This window comes from Haemaphysalis longicornis, unplaced genomic scaffold, assembly GCF_048455015.1.
Source record: "Haemaphysalis longicornis isolate Haplotype H1 unplaced genomic scaffold, Haemaphysalis longicornis Haplotype H1 scaffold_1, whole genome shotgun sequence".
Lineage (NCBI taxonomy): Eukaryota > Metazoa > Arthropoda > Arachnida > Ixodida > Ixodidae > Haemaphysalis > Haemaphysalis longicornis.
This window is the reverse complement of record NW_027526203.1, coordinates 465132584-465148497: the sequence shown is the minus strand read 5'-3', so window position 1 is coordinate 465148497 and position 15914 is coordinate 465132584. Positions and strand designations below refer to the sequence as shown.

Sequence of the window (15914 nt, the reverse complement as noted above, 5' to 3'; positions counted from 1 at the left end):
AATTACCCTCGAAGGTACATGTACATTGTTACCTATAATAGAGAAATTTAACGAGCTGGTTAGTTGGTTGGTTGGTGAAATATTTTTTTTTTTTTGCATTGTCAGGGGGCTTCTAGTTGATCTCTCGCCATCCAACTTCAGATCTTGCGAGGCTGAGGGAGCCGGGAGGGGGATAGGGATCAGCTGCGAGGCCCCAGGTGCCCACATCTTCAATCGCTTGCGAGGCTGGCAATCTGGCAGTTACCAGGATACCAGGGCGAGGAACACTTGACAGGAGTGCATATGTCATCCCCAACCAGTTTTTTCTCTTTCCCCACGTGTAGGATATCAAACTCGGCATAGCCTTTGTTAACATTCCTGCCTTTCTTTTACCTTTATTCTTTTTTCCTTCCTTCAAAAATTTACGTGGTGACAACGTTTTCACCACATTTTTTTTTTGGTTTTAGGCTTTGTAAGAAAGGTACTGGAATAGCTTGAAAAAACAGCGAATTTTTTAAAAAAATCAGGGCTGAAACCGATGTTTCTCAAGGCAGAAACAAAACGGGGAAAAGGGCATGAGGAGGGACGGGTGCAGCGAAAATGTGGGCGCCGAAATTCCCGTTAATGTGGAAAGTTCAGGACACGATTGCGACCATCGCACACCGACATTTGCTAAACGTATGTCTAAATGTCAATGCATCGTTCCCGAGCCGGTACGGTGTCAACATACGGAAGAAAAAGATTCATATAGTAGTAGGCATCTGCAATCTGACGTAAAAGACGTAGTGCAAATTCCATTTAGCAGAGCAGGAAAACAAAAACGGGAGGAGGAGAGGCGGTTGCTATTCCCGTCTGTCTATTTGGAAAGAGAGATTATTTAAAGGAAACAGTTGTAAAACGCTCTTGAATAGCGATATTTTATCTCAGCTAAGTATTTCCCAAGTTATTCTTCACAAGTGTGAAATTAACCAGACAGCATTTTTGGTCATACGGAGCGACGGCTCGTTTGTGCGCGTTGGAACCGGCCTGATTTCGAGCCTAAGTTTTAAAGAAACCATTGGGAACTTAGGAGTGACAGCGCGAAGTGGAATCCTAGACAAGGGAACCATATAGGAGGTAGTGGCGATCAAATAAAGATAAGAATAAAATGGCCATATTGAGCGCCGCAGTGCAAAAAACAGAATTTTACTCGCTGTCACATGTCTTCTATCACCGGCGCAAATACAGTGAAAGATCGTTAATTCGAACTTCAGTAATTCCAATTTATGAATAATTGGACTGTACGATTTATCCCACCAAGTCTCCATAGAATTTTATGTATAAAGAAGCCCGTTAACTGGTACGCGCGTAGATTTGGCTAGGGATTATTCGAACTATGCTTTGGCGTCTGGAACATAGCCAGAGAAAGGTACCCTGTGCCTACGCACGAGGCTGCGTTGAACGGACGAGGCAAAATAGGGAGAAAACGCATCTAAATCCTGTATAGCGGACGTTTTGGAAGACGCACTGTTTGCGAACTCAGTCAATGAGGTCGCGAGTACAGTGGTGTGTGGGCGCGTTGGCAGATGAGCGCATCAAATTACAGCTCAGGAGCCCAGAACCAGTCGCTGTCAGCGACGACAAGGAGGACGAGGACGAAGGATAGGTTGGCCGTCCGCTCAGAAGTCATGGTCAAATGAAATGCCGCTCGTCTATTCTTCAGTTATCCAGAAGTCGAAGATGAGGCTTTCTTTTTGTCAGAGGAAAAAGTGCTTACTGCCGCCTTAAGGCCGCAATCACGGGCGTTTTCAGGCATCAAAGTGTTGGCATGCCTTACGGTTTCCCAGTTGCAGTCCACTGCTGTTATTGTTCACTTTCTTTAGTTCGAACTTTCATTAATTCGATCTGAGATGGCGTCCTCTTGGGGTTCGAATTACCGAGATCTTACTGTACACCGATATACGGTTCATTTTCTCATAGCATGCGTTTAAACAATACAAGCTGTATATATGAAGTTTGCACTTTCCGGGCGTCTGCTATGAAATGCCACCCCATTCACTTGTTTTGCAGATAATACGCCTGTAAAACTCGGCAGAAGTTGCGGTGAGACGAGAGGCGTTGTCCCTACTCCATTTTATTTTATGTAGGCCTGCCTCAGGGGTGACTTCGCTCTTGCTGGTGCTTGTTCCTCGCTATTAGAAGTTAAACTTGAATTGAACCCCTGTTATAACTCCTGCGAGAAAAGTGGCCCTCGCATATCAGTGCAAAAAAAAAAAAAGTTTGGGAGGTCTCCTTTGCATGATAAAATTGGCAGATCTTTTGCTGGAAGAAAATGTGGGCGTTTCTCGTTGTTACCTGATTTGGCAGATTTTTGTATTTGAAAACTACTCATCTCATCATAACTTGATATCAAGCGGGCTATCAGCCACAGCATCTCTTGGTTTGTAACGCCTTCGCCTTACTTTAATGTGCGACATCGGTGGTGCCGTCCAATGTTTCTAGCGTTGTTTCTTGTTCTTGTTCCTGCTCCATTTCCACATTTTTTTGTTTCTCACATTAGTTGGCCAGCACGCCTTTAGAGTTTAAGCAGCACTCATTTCTCTCTATCAGACCAGCAAACTTCGGTCCTTGTCTCTCTTATGGGCTAATTATTACAGTTTAACTTAGGCACTTGCGTAAGCGCAAATGTTGATGCATTTAACTCCAGATAAGGTGCACAATACAAATGACCTTAGAAGTTTAACAGAAGATTCGGTACCTGTTTTATTCTATGTTCAGGGCTAAGGTTAGGCACAAAAAGAAAAAAAATCCAAGAAGCTTCGCAGTGAGCGTCTGCCTTGTTTGTTCTCTTGCCTGTGGCGTCAATTATACGGCGGGGACCTCATTTAGTTGGCACAGGCACAAAGAACGCGTGGCTGCAGAGTTCGTAGCTTGCTATTTCACCTCTCGGGGCGTCGCTGCCTGAGAACCCTCAGGTGTCACCCATTCACTGCTCTAACACACTACGCACATGATCAATCAGAGATGCGAACAATTACAACTCCCGTTCCCTTCCCCCTGTCCGAGCGGGGTGCAAGACACCGCCAAAGATCGCAAAAGCGGGCCAGAGTGCAAAATAAAGCCAGCAAAATTCGTGGATTTTCCCTCTGAAGAGGGACCACTAAAGCGAGCACGCAAATCGCCCAGTCGGCGATTGGCCCGCGCCGCGTGACGTCACGGGCATCAATTGGGCGCCGGACGGCAAACTGGCGCGCGCTGCCCACTCGACGCACGCCCACGCCGACGTGGGGGACCACGTGACGGCTCCCGAAAGTGGCCCCGGCCCGCGGAGGGAAAGAGGGGGGGCAAGGGACGTCGGGGCTGGTATAAAAAAACAGCCGCTGCAACTTGGTCCCGCAAAGTGGCAAGCACCCAGGAAGGCGTCTTCCCCGACCGTCGTACGGCACTGGTGAGATGGGCATCACTCCTCATTCATCCGCTTGCGTGCAATCGAAACTTTGCTAGATGCGTTTTGAGACGCCTAGTTGTTCCGGTGGCCTTCGCAACCGTCAGGTCTTTTATATTGGAGAAGTAACACGAGATTTTATCGATAAGTTCACAACTCGAACACGTGTTTCCGGCATTGTCTTACGCCTAGTTCTTGAAATGCGCCCTTTAATTTCGCTCAGATCGAGCATGTAAGCAATGTCTATCAATTTTATAACTCTGTAGCGTGTGAGAGAAAATTAGAAAAATGGGAAGGGGAAGTGCGCGCAAGTTGCTGTTTGTCAAACGCAAAGACCGTTCGAGTGCTCCTTGGGATCTAAGAAAATATATTCAATAGTATTTGTTTCATAACCCACGTTACTTTTGTTTGCAACGCGGGATTTTCGGGATATAAACGTGTGATCAGCCTATAGTTTGCATATCCCACTTATGAGAAGAGACGTTACTCTGAATAGTGTAGTGGGCGTTTATTTTCAATAAATCGCATCGCCCTTTTTACACGAAGAAAGTAAAAAGAGGTCCGCATTTACTCCTACCCGTTGACATTGAATGTACGGTCCCCCCCACAGCAAACTAAGCAAGTTTGCGATGTGGTCTCACTGGCCGTGGCACGCTCAGCGGCCAGCAACTTCGAAGCGATGGGCATGTTATAATCGGCGGTCGGCCGTAATTTTAACGTCTTCCACTTATGTACACTGGCACGCTCGTGCAATGCTTGCTTTCGTTTTCGGTCAAGAAAATCGGAGGCCACGAACATCGAGTGTGCGCCAAAAAACTTTCTCGCCAATTTCTCCATCTGTGCTGCATCACATCAACGAATTCAATGCCACTACCAGGCATGTCATGCAGTTTACGCAAGTACGTTCCTGTCTACTCCACAAATGCGATGACTGTGCCTCATCTAAATAGCCAGAAGCTTTGAACAGCACGTGCAAATACGTTTTTAGCAACTGGCTAAACGCAATAAAATTCATTTGGCATAAGTGTCGTCTATTGGTGCAAGAGTGGGGAGGACAGGTGCTGTGGGGTGCGAGGTTCAACACTCGTCAGCAACTGCTATGCGGCAGCAGTGACTCGTTAGTTCTATTTGTGGTAAAAGGCAAATCAAACTGCATGCACTCCGCCTCTCACCCCCACGTAAACTGGTTATGTGGGTTCGCTTATATCTTTTGACAGTTCCTAGATCCAAGTATAGCTGCCACCGCTTTACGGGCCTCAATATAAGGAGCGGTCCCCGACGGGAACAGTTCGTGGTGCGTCACCAGCGAGTGATACTTGGCACCAGGATAATCCTAATCCTAGTGAACAAGTGCTGCACCATAAGGCGTTCAACTAAGATTCAGCAGTGCACCCATAGGTCTAAAAAAGTTTTTCGTTATGGAAAGTCTTTCTTTCGCTCTCTGTAAAGGGGGGGGGGGGGGGGGGGGAGAGAGAGAACCACGCAAAGACGAAGCAAAAGGGAGCAAGACAACACATGACCCTGGCGTTTTGTCTTTGCACTTCTCTGGTCGATTTCTGCCATGCACTAACTAGTCCAATCATCATTATCGTGCCATTTTTTTTTCGCGTTGATTCCTTATAGCAATCTCTCATTCTCACAATAGAGGTCGCGGGTTCGATTCCTGGCCGCGGCGGCCGCTTTTCTGATGGAGGCGAAAAGCAAAAACGCTCGTGTGTTCGAGATTTCGGCGCACGTTAAAGATCGCCAGGTGGTCAAAATTAATCCGGAGCCCTCCACTACGGCGCGCCTCATCGCCTGCGTTGCGTCGGCGCGTTAAAAGCCCACAATCAATCAATCAATCAATCTCTTTGTCACAATATATACACATATATTGTAAGGACTGAGGCGGCGGGCGCCTGCCTTCACCCAGACGGAGGAAATAATGTGAGGACTGATTAAGACAGGCGGCTGCCTCGCCTGGAGGGACAAACTAGTGTGAGAGCTAATTCCCTCACATGGGCGCATTTTTATGCATCACCTGTAAATCCCCATCAACACGCAGTGGCCTCAGCCACTTCTTCATTTTGTAGGTTATCATCATCATCGTGTGATTTGGTAATCGTCGGCCCCGATCGCCTGAATAAAAAACTAAACTGCCTGGACGTCTTTCAAGATATATATATATATATATATATATATATATATATATATATATATATATATATATGAGAGAGAGAGAGAGAGAGAGATCAATTAAACTAAGAAAACGGTAGAGAAACGGGAGTACAAGAAAACTTTGGGCAAGGCAGCAGCGGGCTTCGTCAAGGCCTGACGAAGGAAGGCGTTTTTGTCGAAGCTGTAGTTCATCCGAACGAAAAGAGCAATCAGCATCAATCTTGCTGAATGGGATGGCGTATAAAAGGACTGGATTACTTCCCTGTAACCATACGCGAACGCTCCACAGCGCTTGCGTCAAAAAGAAAAAGAAAAACCTGCTGATTTTCCCGCCTATCGAAAAACGTTTGCAGAGGACTGTTTCGTTTGATTGGCGTTTCCTTCCCACGTGAGCGGGAAGGTGGCTCACGGATCCGTGCATTCTTCGCAGGCCTTACTGGGACGCAGATCGAGAGAAGTTCTTTTTCATGCGAAAGCATCACATGTCCCGCTAACTTATCACGCTTATCACTTATCACGCTAATCTCTGGCGTTGGCGTGACCGAGCCATGGTACCAGAAAAGAATGACGTCGCAGAGAGCATAAAAGTGAAGCAAAGAAAAGAAGGCTGCGTGAACAGACGTTCGAATCAGGGGCTCACAGACTGCGGGTCCGAAACGGAGCCAGTGCACCTTGGCCGATCTTTGGCTCTAGCTAGCTAACGGTTGGTCCTGTGAAAGCGCTGTGGCCTTCGACTTGAAAACTTCTATAACAGGCATGCACTGAAACCTATGGGAGTAATGCTTTTTACGCCCCTAAAACTTTGGCGATACTTAAATTGGCTCACCAGAGCGTTATACTTGCTCGAACATTTGCCACGTGGAACTAGCCCTGCTTAGTTGTATAGAAACTATTTTTCGGATTAATTGTATTAAGAATATTAAAACCGTTCTTTGTCCGAACTTGTGTGATCTGTCGGTATCTTCACGTTTCACCGCGCCGAGACAATACTGGAGGTGTAGAGTGCAGGAGGAGTGCGTTTCGGCACCCCGTGGCTCTTTAATTTCGATCTCCCGCGGCTCTTTAACCCGGGTTTAAACGTACACACGACGGGTGTTATTGCGTTCGGCCCATTGAAAACGGCCCACGGTAGAATGCAGAAACCGCCAAATTGGGATTAGGGCATGGCTCGGCTAGCGAGCCACTTATACGCCCAGGCGAGTCTTTTCCCAGGGCAGAGCGTGCCAACGTCGCCAAAGACGACGCTCCTGTCTCCCTGGTGGCTCCGGCTGCGTGCAAAGTGGTTGTACGGAAAGGCTCATGAAAACACCCAATGGCGAAACGTGGCAGTAGATACGCCGTTAGTGGGGTCCGTGGGGACGGGCGACGGAATAATGCTCGAGGGGGCCAGGTAATGGGACGTACAGATGCCTCCAGTGCCCCTTCTTGAGTGCCGTAAAGCGCTGGACAAACAAAAATGAGGCCGCGTCTAGTGTGCACCCGATGCGTCGCGCCTGAAAATGAGAGGAAGCGTGTCACGCAACGCGAGTGGCCCATCTGAGAAGTGGGGATTTACCCTCCGTTATTTGAGTCGGGCTGTCCACTTCGACCTCACGAGAACGTTACCGAAACATGCAAATCTTTATGTGCAAATCTGTTTGCCTGTTCATTAGTTGATGAGAATTTCTTTTAACCGCGAAGCTGTTTAGCAAATCGTAATTTTTCGGGTCCGCAGTTAAAAATACCGCGAAAATACCGAGCGCGCCCACGTGAGCGCGGGGCGCGCGGCGACCGCCCGGCAGTTAACAAAACGAAGAAAAAGCCTAGCGCTTGTGTGTGCTTCCATGCGACAACCGCTCAGCGTCCCCTGCGTACGTTTGTAAAGCCAAGCATACCCACATACGGAGATTGGGCGAGGTTGGCAAAAAAAATAATAATAAAGAAGTCCAGCGTTCACCGTCATCGCGGCAACACTTGGTCGGAACAAGAAAGACAGGTCATAGCGTTCGCCCCTTCAAGGTGATCTCCAACGATTATTACTTCAAAAAAAAAAAAAATGAAAGAAGCTCACACTTATAGCGACAATGTTAGAGTAAAGGTCGTTGCGGCCTCCGAAGAAGAAGCAAATCGGCTGCGATCGTGGACTTAAACTTTCGTGATGGTCGTAAAGGTTGCGTACAGCTTCGCTACCTTCAAGTGTTACATGTTAGTGTGAGCTTCCTTAATTTTTTGTGTCTAGGGAGGAAACCACCCCAAGCGTAGCGCTGTGTAAAACTGTGAGAAGTGGTCGTGGCTCCGCTGCGCACATTTTGAGAATCGAAACAGTGAGCTGAGCGAGGGTGTTTACTCCAATCTTGAAAAGGCGCACACACTTGGACGTAGGTTGAGAGAGAAACAAACCGAGCTCCGCTCAAGAGTGGCGCTCTGTTTGTTTCTCATTCAACCGACATCCGTGTGTTTGCGCCTTTTGAAGATGAGCACATTTCCAGATATTGTGCAACTGTTATTTGTTACATGTTCAGAACACTATTCAGTAGTCTGACGTTAAATTTCTGGTTTCTTTTCCGCTGAGGTTGGAAATTGTTAATATATATATATATATATATATATATATATATATATATATATAATGGCTACCATTCAAGTAAAAGAACAACGTGCACAACGCTGATGATGATGTTCCTTGTAAGTCAGCGTCACAAAAAATGGTGTCTAAAAATACTGGCCCCGTATCACGGTGTAAGGTATACTTTTAGGTGCTGACACAACGGCCCAAAAACCTCTCAAATAAAGTTGATGGCGCAGCGCGCAGATCTTCGGTTGAAAGGTCATCTGGCGTCAGAACTCGTGACTTCTCAGCGCCGTAGACTTCACGTGGCTTCACCAACGTCTGTCGGGCGCAAGGTGGTTCGCATGCAGTAGCGGCATGCGTGTGAAGCAACGTTGTTTGCGTAAGCTCATCGTGTGAGCTCACACAAGGCGATCGCAACGCGTGATTTTACCGCATTGTTGAAATAGCTCCGAGAGAAGGGAAATGCACTTAACCACACCCTTTATTACTTTAAAGAGACATTTTTTGCGAAGGTTAACAATGCATGATTAATGAACGGTGGTTGGTTGTGTTGTATTTGTGAAGCACGTGAGTGGAAACTCTTTTGTTTTATAAACGAGCTCACTTCTCTGTCTCTGCCGCCGCCGACGGAGGCGACGAGATCGGCGGCAGAGACAGAGGAGAAGTGTGATGCCATGCGGCTCGAGAGGTCGCGGAGACGCTATCACGTGCTATTCTGCGAGAACGAAGGGGGTGAACACGCAGATGTGCTCGGTGAGTGCACTGTCTGTCTCCCCCGTCTTTGCGTTAGCTCGTAGTTCAATCGGGAAGACAACGGGCTCTCGCTCCTATTTTCTATTCGTTCCAGACTCGAATCCTAGCGGTGCCAGTAACTTCTTTTATTTGTTCGCTGGAGTTTTCTGTTGACACCAACGGTCTCGAAAGAGCCCTTGGGGGGTAGAGGTAAAAAGCTTCGCTTTAAAAAAAAGTTTGTTTGCGAATCTAAGCACCCCCTTTTCTAAGCAACACTCGCAAGGTAGATTTCAAGCGCGTGTAAACGGGCCCGAGTTGACGTTGTGGCCAAGTCATTTATGAAGTTCTCAATTACGCAATGCAACAAAAGACGACCTGCTGGGGGATACTAAGAGCGCCGGCTCAAGTTGTACAACGGACTGAGTATGAGACGTAAGGGATGGTTTCACTGTCTGTACCTATTTTTCTTTTGAATGTTTGCCAAATAAAACATTAAGCCTTACGCCCGTCTCGATACGGTTGCAAAAAAAAGTGGCGGGGGGGGGGGGGGGCGGGTACTTTAGGTTTCTCGAATCCAAGCACCGCACCCCCCCCCCCCGAACTGTTGGCATCACGATCGTAAAAAAGGGGGAGCTTAGAATCGAATCGAGTAAATGCAGTATATATATGACTGCCAACCCTTATTCTATATATATATATATATATATATATATATATATATATATATATATATATATATATATATATATATATATATATATATATATATATATATATATATATATATATATATATATATATATATATATATATATATATATATATATATATATATATATATATATATATATATATATATATATATATATATATATATATATATATATATAATCAGAAAATGGGAAATGAGGGGCTCGGTGAAATAAGACAGAAAATAAGGGTTGGCAGTCAAGAAAACCTCGGAAAGCAAAGGGGAGGATGTGGTGGGTCATAGAAACAGAAGAAGAATTTGGAAAGAAAGAAAGTGGAGAAAAAATGCCCGCCAGGTGGGATCCAAACCCACGACCTCCAGAATACCGGTCTGGTGCGATGACCACTACGTTAAGTTATGTTAAGTTATTTATGTTAAGTATTTTTATTTCCTGCGCTTGGGGGTGGTAGCTAGCACCACTCGGACTACTCGGGGTGAAGGGGACCTTCTTTTTAACCCCTTGGTCGTGACTCGAGTGTCTACGAGTGTCTACTCGAGTGTCTACTCGAGTGTCTACCAGCGCTTGTCCTGTGTTATAAACCTCCGCTTTGTCCCGTATCTGTGCGCTGCGAAGATGAATCTAAAACTTCCCAAACAGCTGTTTTGCTGCTGTAGACACCGACGCTGGCTTTTTGGCTCAATGGGTCGTTTATTGCCTTCGCATTAAAAATCCTGTAGTGCGAGTACGGTGAGTACGAGCAGTGTAAGTTTCCTCTGTGTTATTACTAAGGTGGGCTTCACCGCAATAGAACTCGTTGCGCTGTGGTGCACCCTTTACAGGCAAGTTGGTGAGTGATGGCTTGGGCATGGCCTCCGAGATTCCCCCGCGCGCGTTTCGCTCCGGCCGTCCCAATCACCGCGCGCCCCAGCCATATTTTGTAAGCGTGCTGGTTCCCCCACGCTCCATAAGGCGGCAATGCGCACCTATGTATCGAACTCATCGTTGAGCCCATTGGGCCGCTGTTTATGCGGCATTTCGCGGTATATCACGCTGCAGTGTTGTCTGGTCTTGGCACGAGTGTATATGCGAGTTTATTTCTTGCATTTATTCTCAGATCCTGCCGAATATGCTGACACAGAACACCTATAATGGATGTGTCCTTCATTGGAACAGCCGAGAACTCGACCCCTTCGAGGCACAGGCCTCCACCCTTGCAGGTCGATTGGTTTATAAAGGGGCCCCACCACCCCTCCCTTGCGCTTTTCCGCGAAGCGGAAGCCAACATTTAACTGTAATATACGATTTATGCCATGAGGCATACAATGGCATTTAGAAAAAGAGCAGCTTATCGTTGTTGGCTGCTTCTAGAGCGAACGTACACAACCGCCAACTGCCCCACGTACGGCACCAAATGTACAGCCCAGCATTTCCAGAGAAATGTAAATTGGTGGAGTTAATATAATTTATCGCTACAAAGCGCAGATAAAGATAATTTAGTCAAACGCAATTAAAAAAAAAGTACAGAATGTAGAAAAATAAAAAATATAGAAGTGATATTAACAAATTCAAAAATATAAATTTTATATATCTGCTTGACAAACCAAAGGCAAAAATAAGGGAAGCGCGAAAATAATAATAAAAGCGTGGAAAAAAACACGCGAACAGGCGAACCTTGTGACACCCTGCATTTTCACAGAAATGCGTAATTGTCGTAGTTCACAGATTTGTTTTAACAGCGCAAACAGACGCAATTGATCGAACGGGATATTAAAAACAAAAAAAAAGTTACAAAGAATTTATAAATGTAAACATATGAATCTAAAACTATGAGTTCTATACACCTCCCGCGCAAAGCGAAGACAAGAATAAAAAGCCGTGATAAAAATTAGCGACGGACACACGAATGAAAACATCATAAATTTTGACCACAGTGTAACGCCCTGCGCATTTGTGTAAAAGTTTATAATTGGTGGAGTTAACACGTTTAATTAATCGCTATAATAGCGTGAATGGAGATAATTGGTCGTACAGAATCTTAAAAGTACCAAAAATAGAAACTAAATTATAAAAGCTGCCTTGCAAAATAAAAAAAAAAATCGCATTTATACACCTCTTCCAAAAAAGGGAATCTGAAAAAAAAGCCCTGAAAAGAACTACGGAAATGCGTATAAAAATATCGTGAAAACGAACCGTGTAAACCCCTTCCGTTGCATAGCAGTGCATAATTTGTACGATAACACGTTTAATATCTTTAAAATAGCGTAAATCAACCCAATTAATGGAACAGAACTTGAAAACAGAAAAAGACAACAAGAATAAATAACAAACCTGAAAAGTGATCTTACAAAATAAAAAAAAATTGCGGAGTTAACACATTTAATAGTTCCAGATTCAGCTACAGATTAGTGCACTAATCTAGCTGAGTTTCCTGCGCTCACAAATATACAAGCAGAAAGCATTTTCAATTGCAAACACAGACATGTCTAAGTCGCACATCACGCGATAATTATGCAGCTTTATATGCTATCGTGTATCGTGTAGTTTTTGCAGACCATGATTAGCGTTTTTTTAACTGCCGCGCATATGCGCTATATTAGTTCACAAAACGCTTACTAGAACCTCCCAAATACCGCATTGCAATGAACCGCATTGCACTGCATTGCAATGAACGGTGGCGCCTGAATGTACAACGGTTGGTTTGTGTCGGACTTGCATGCTACGAAAGATCTATCCTGACAACATACCAATCAGAAGCAATCTTAATATTGTATTTACGCGACAGATGTTTATGCAAGTCGCCACTCTTGCAGATAATAATCTTTGTTTATTATCAAGGACTACATACAGAAGCAAAAAATGGGGCCGCCAAAGCCTACAGGTAGGCTTGTGAGGCGTCGCCCGGCAGCAACGGCCTTCACTTCTGTGAAAAAACACTTCTGTAAAAGACACATAATGTTGGGTGAGGACGTGAGAGGTTCTTCAACGGTACCGCGTGTAAATATACATCCAAAAATCTAAAAAATAAAAAAAAAGGACGCGAAACCGCAGCATAGAGCGCCAGAACTGACTGTGCTTCGTTCAGGTGATTGCTGCTTAATCTTTGTACTTGCGGGCCTCATATTATTAAGTTAACCATAATAAAGTTATTGGTTATTGTCTTGTACCTGTCATTTTAAACCTGGCTGCCCGACTCAATTTGACTGCAAGCTGCGAAAACGCGCGTTTCCTCGCTTGTGCCAAGCTGCCGCGGAATAGCTGATGCGTAGGTGGCGAGCGCCGCGGTGCGGCGGAAGGCGCTGCCACGCCCCCTTTTCAACTTACGCTCTCTCCGGCCGATTGGGACGGCCGGAGCAAAAGGTGCGCGGGGGAATCTCGGAGGCCATGGCTTGGGGTAAGTGGCTTGGGGTAAGTGGGGTAAGTGGGTTAAGTGGGGAGGCCATGGCTTGGGGTAAGTGGGATGGCTTGCTCTGGCCGTACCTGGCCAGAGCAAGCCAGGTACGGCCAAGAGGGTAGGGAGCCAAAGTACTTGACATTGAAAAAAATCAGAGCCATTCCACCCTGTGAAGGGGGAAGTCTAGCGAAGCTGTCACTCTGGTGGAATTTGCTATGTTGTATTATAAGGACAGTGGCGCGATCTCGACGTCACAGACTAAAAGGACGCTTTATTAAATCTCGGCTACACCAATCACGGCGCAGGCTCTAGTGTGCCGCACAGGTGGCCGCCCGAAGAGAGTGCCGCATTGAGCAGTGTAAGGGGGATAGGCACGTTTCGCTTGGCAAGGAGCATACACGACTCAGGAAAGAGTTGAAGGCGGGGGAGAACAGTATAAAGTAAAGCATAGACCCTCCATACCTGGCCATGCTTCACTGTACAACACGCAATGTGAGAAAGCCAGTTTTTAAAGACCAAGCTTACACCGATCCCAACGGCTTCATCTCTAAACCCAAACGCACAGCTGGGAAAGCATTTTTTTCCGGGGAAATATAGGCTGTTGTATCAAGATGTGGAGGCTCTAGGACCTTGCTATATTTTTCATGATTGTTTTTTTCATGCGTTGAAAATTGTCAGCCTACGGTCGGCGTGTCGCCGGAGACGATCTGCTGGACCCTAGCCACAGAAAACTTCGCTGTAAAACACCTTCTCAAGCTATAACATCGCTGGTCGCTCCAAAATAAAGAGGTGGAGGGAATACTAAGGGAAAAATAGAAATTATCAAGTATCTCGTCATTTTCTCGGCCTATTTTATGTACGCTTCGAGTGACTTGTTGCCATTTTTTTTTTCATTCATTTACCCAAGGGCCCTTACGGGTGTTACATAGGGGTGGAAGGGAAAAAGAAAACTTATTGTAGCATTAAAACAGAAATACTCATAGAACCACAAATACAAACACATTCATGTCGAAACGCAGAGTTCTAAAATAAGGTTACAGAAAAAGGGGCACTACAGTTACCCAATTTCAAAAATGACAGGGTTAAATCTGACACAGGTTCAAAATGACACAACCACTGAACATTGAATAAATCCAATAGGTTCAAAAATGACACAAACATTGAAAATGAATTTATACATTGAAGAATATCTGTAACTCTTTGATAAATAAGTCATGGTTAATGAGGGTGACGATGTTACCTGGGAGTTGTTTCCAGTGACGAATAGCAAGTAAAAATGGCGGGAAGAAAAAGGTTGGTGAGTGCGAATATTGGCTGGCAGTTGAATGCATGGTCTAAACTGGCAAAAACGCGACTAGCGGGTTTTATGTGCGAGACAGCGAAAGAGGACTGGCTGTGGTATAGGCTATGAAAAACCGATAAAGTCTATAAAGCGGGGTTATTGTGGAGGTGGTAAGTTCAGGTATTTTTTCATTTCTGTTATACTTTATGTTCGTGAGTAGTTCCTGAGAATGAATCGTGCAGCTTTATTTTGGAGTGCTTCAAGGTTATTTACGAGATACGATTGATGGGGGTTCCAGATTAGTGCTGCATATTATATCTTTGATCTAACTAGGGTTTGGTAGGCCAGAAGCTTTGCGGATGGGTTAGCTGAATGCAGATTGAGCCTAATGAACCCGAGTGGTTTAGATGCTTTGTTGGTTATTGTATCGATATGATGGTTCCAGGTTAGATCAGACGTTATGTGGACCCCCAAGTATTTTACCATGGTTACGGTTTGTACAGGCATACCACTGAGATAATAGTGACGGGGCTCTGACGCGCTAGTTTTGGTAAATGTTATGGCGCTAGTTTTGGGCAAATGTACTTCCATCTACCGATCTCTACACCGTTTCGTCAATTGATTAAGGTCTGCTTGCAAGGATAAAGAATCTTGTGGTTATTTAATTTGGCTATAAATGACGCAGTAGTCCGCAAATAAATGAATAGTAGAACAGATATTACGGTTAATGTCATTGATATATATTAAAAATAAGAAAGGACCCAAGACTGAGCCCTGTGGGACACCAAAAGTTACTTGAGCTAAAGAAGAGGAATGGTCATTAATGTTTACTGACTGATACCGATGGGTTAGAAAGTTATTAATCCACCTGTTAACGTTAGTGTTGATATTAGGAATAGTAAGCTTTTCCATCAGGTGGATGTGAGGGACCTTGTCGAAGGCCTTGGCGAAATCTTATAATACAGAATCTATTTGTGAGAACGACTACACTGCATTAAGGATATCAGTAATTAATTCGATATTTCACAGGAACGGCCTCTCAAAAAACCATGTCAATTGGGAAAAAAGAAGCTGTGTTATGTTATGTAGCTCATTACGGCAGATGATATTACGTGTTCTAGAAGTTCAGATTGTTCTTTGTAGCGCTTCCAGTCATCGGCTGAATCAGATCGTATGGCCTTTGAATAAAGTCGCTTTTTATTGTTGATGCAGCGTTTAACGCTAGTTGTAAACCACGCGCTTCGCGTGGGTGACGTGGTACCGATTCTTGGAACGTATTTTTCTTTCAGTTCCAGAAGCTTATCGCGAACAATTTGCCAGTTATAATTTACATTCCTTAAAGCAAAGGAAGTGAAGAACTGCGCGGAAAATGATAACAATTCGGTTTCTACCATGCCGTGATTTGCGCGGCTGTAATCAAAAATCGTTTTTTTTTTAATTCTCGGTTTTTGAGCTTTGTAATGTTACCTCACAGTGTACTACGTTGTGATCGCTAATGCTATCTAAAACATGTACGGGCATATTGCCTGGTTTTGTGGTCAGCACAAGATCTAAAGTTGGGTCGACACGTGTAGGCAGCGTGACCATTTGGGTAAAACTAAACGAAGATAAAACGTCAAGAAATTCTTGACATTCATGCCTTTTTGTGCTGCCATGTGGTCTACCTGGCCGTCAATCAATCCCTGGGTAATTGAAGTCCCCAGCAA

General features: G+C 45.0%; 1 protein-coding gene across 2 annotated transcripts in view; it reads left to right on the top strand.

The window, feature by feature from the left end:
- The window catches only part of LOC144173549 (uncharacterized), a 189222-nt gene that overhangs the window by 89395 nt on the left and 83913 nt on the right, over window positions 1-15914 (top strand). The window contains exon 1 of one of the 2 annotated variants that reach the window (XM_077701929.1): window positions 3297-3406. The exons of the other annotated variant lie outside the window; for it this stretch is intronic. The gene's annotated coding sequence lies outside the window, so the exon portion shown is untranslated. Of the gene's footprint in view, window positions 1-3296; window positions 3407-15914 lie in introns of those variants that run through there. 2 annotated transcript variants of the gene reach the window in all.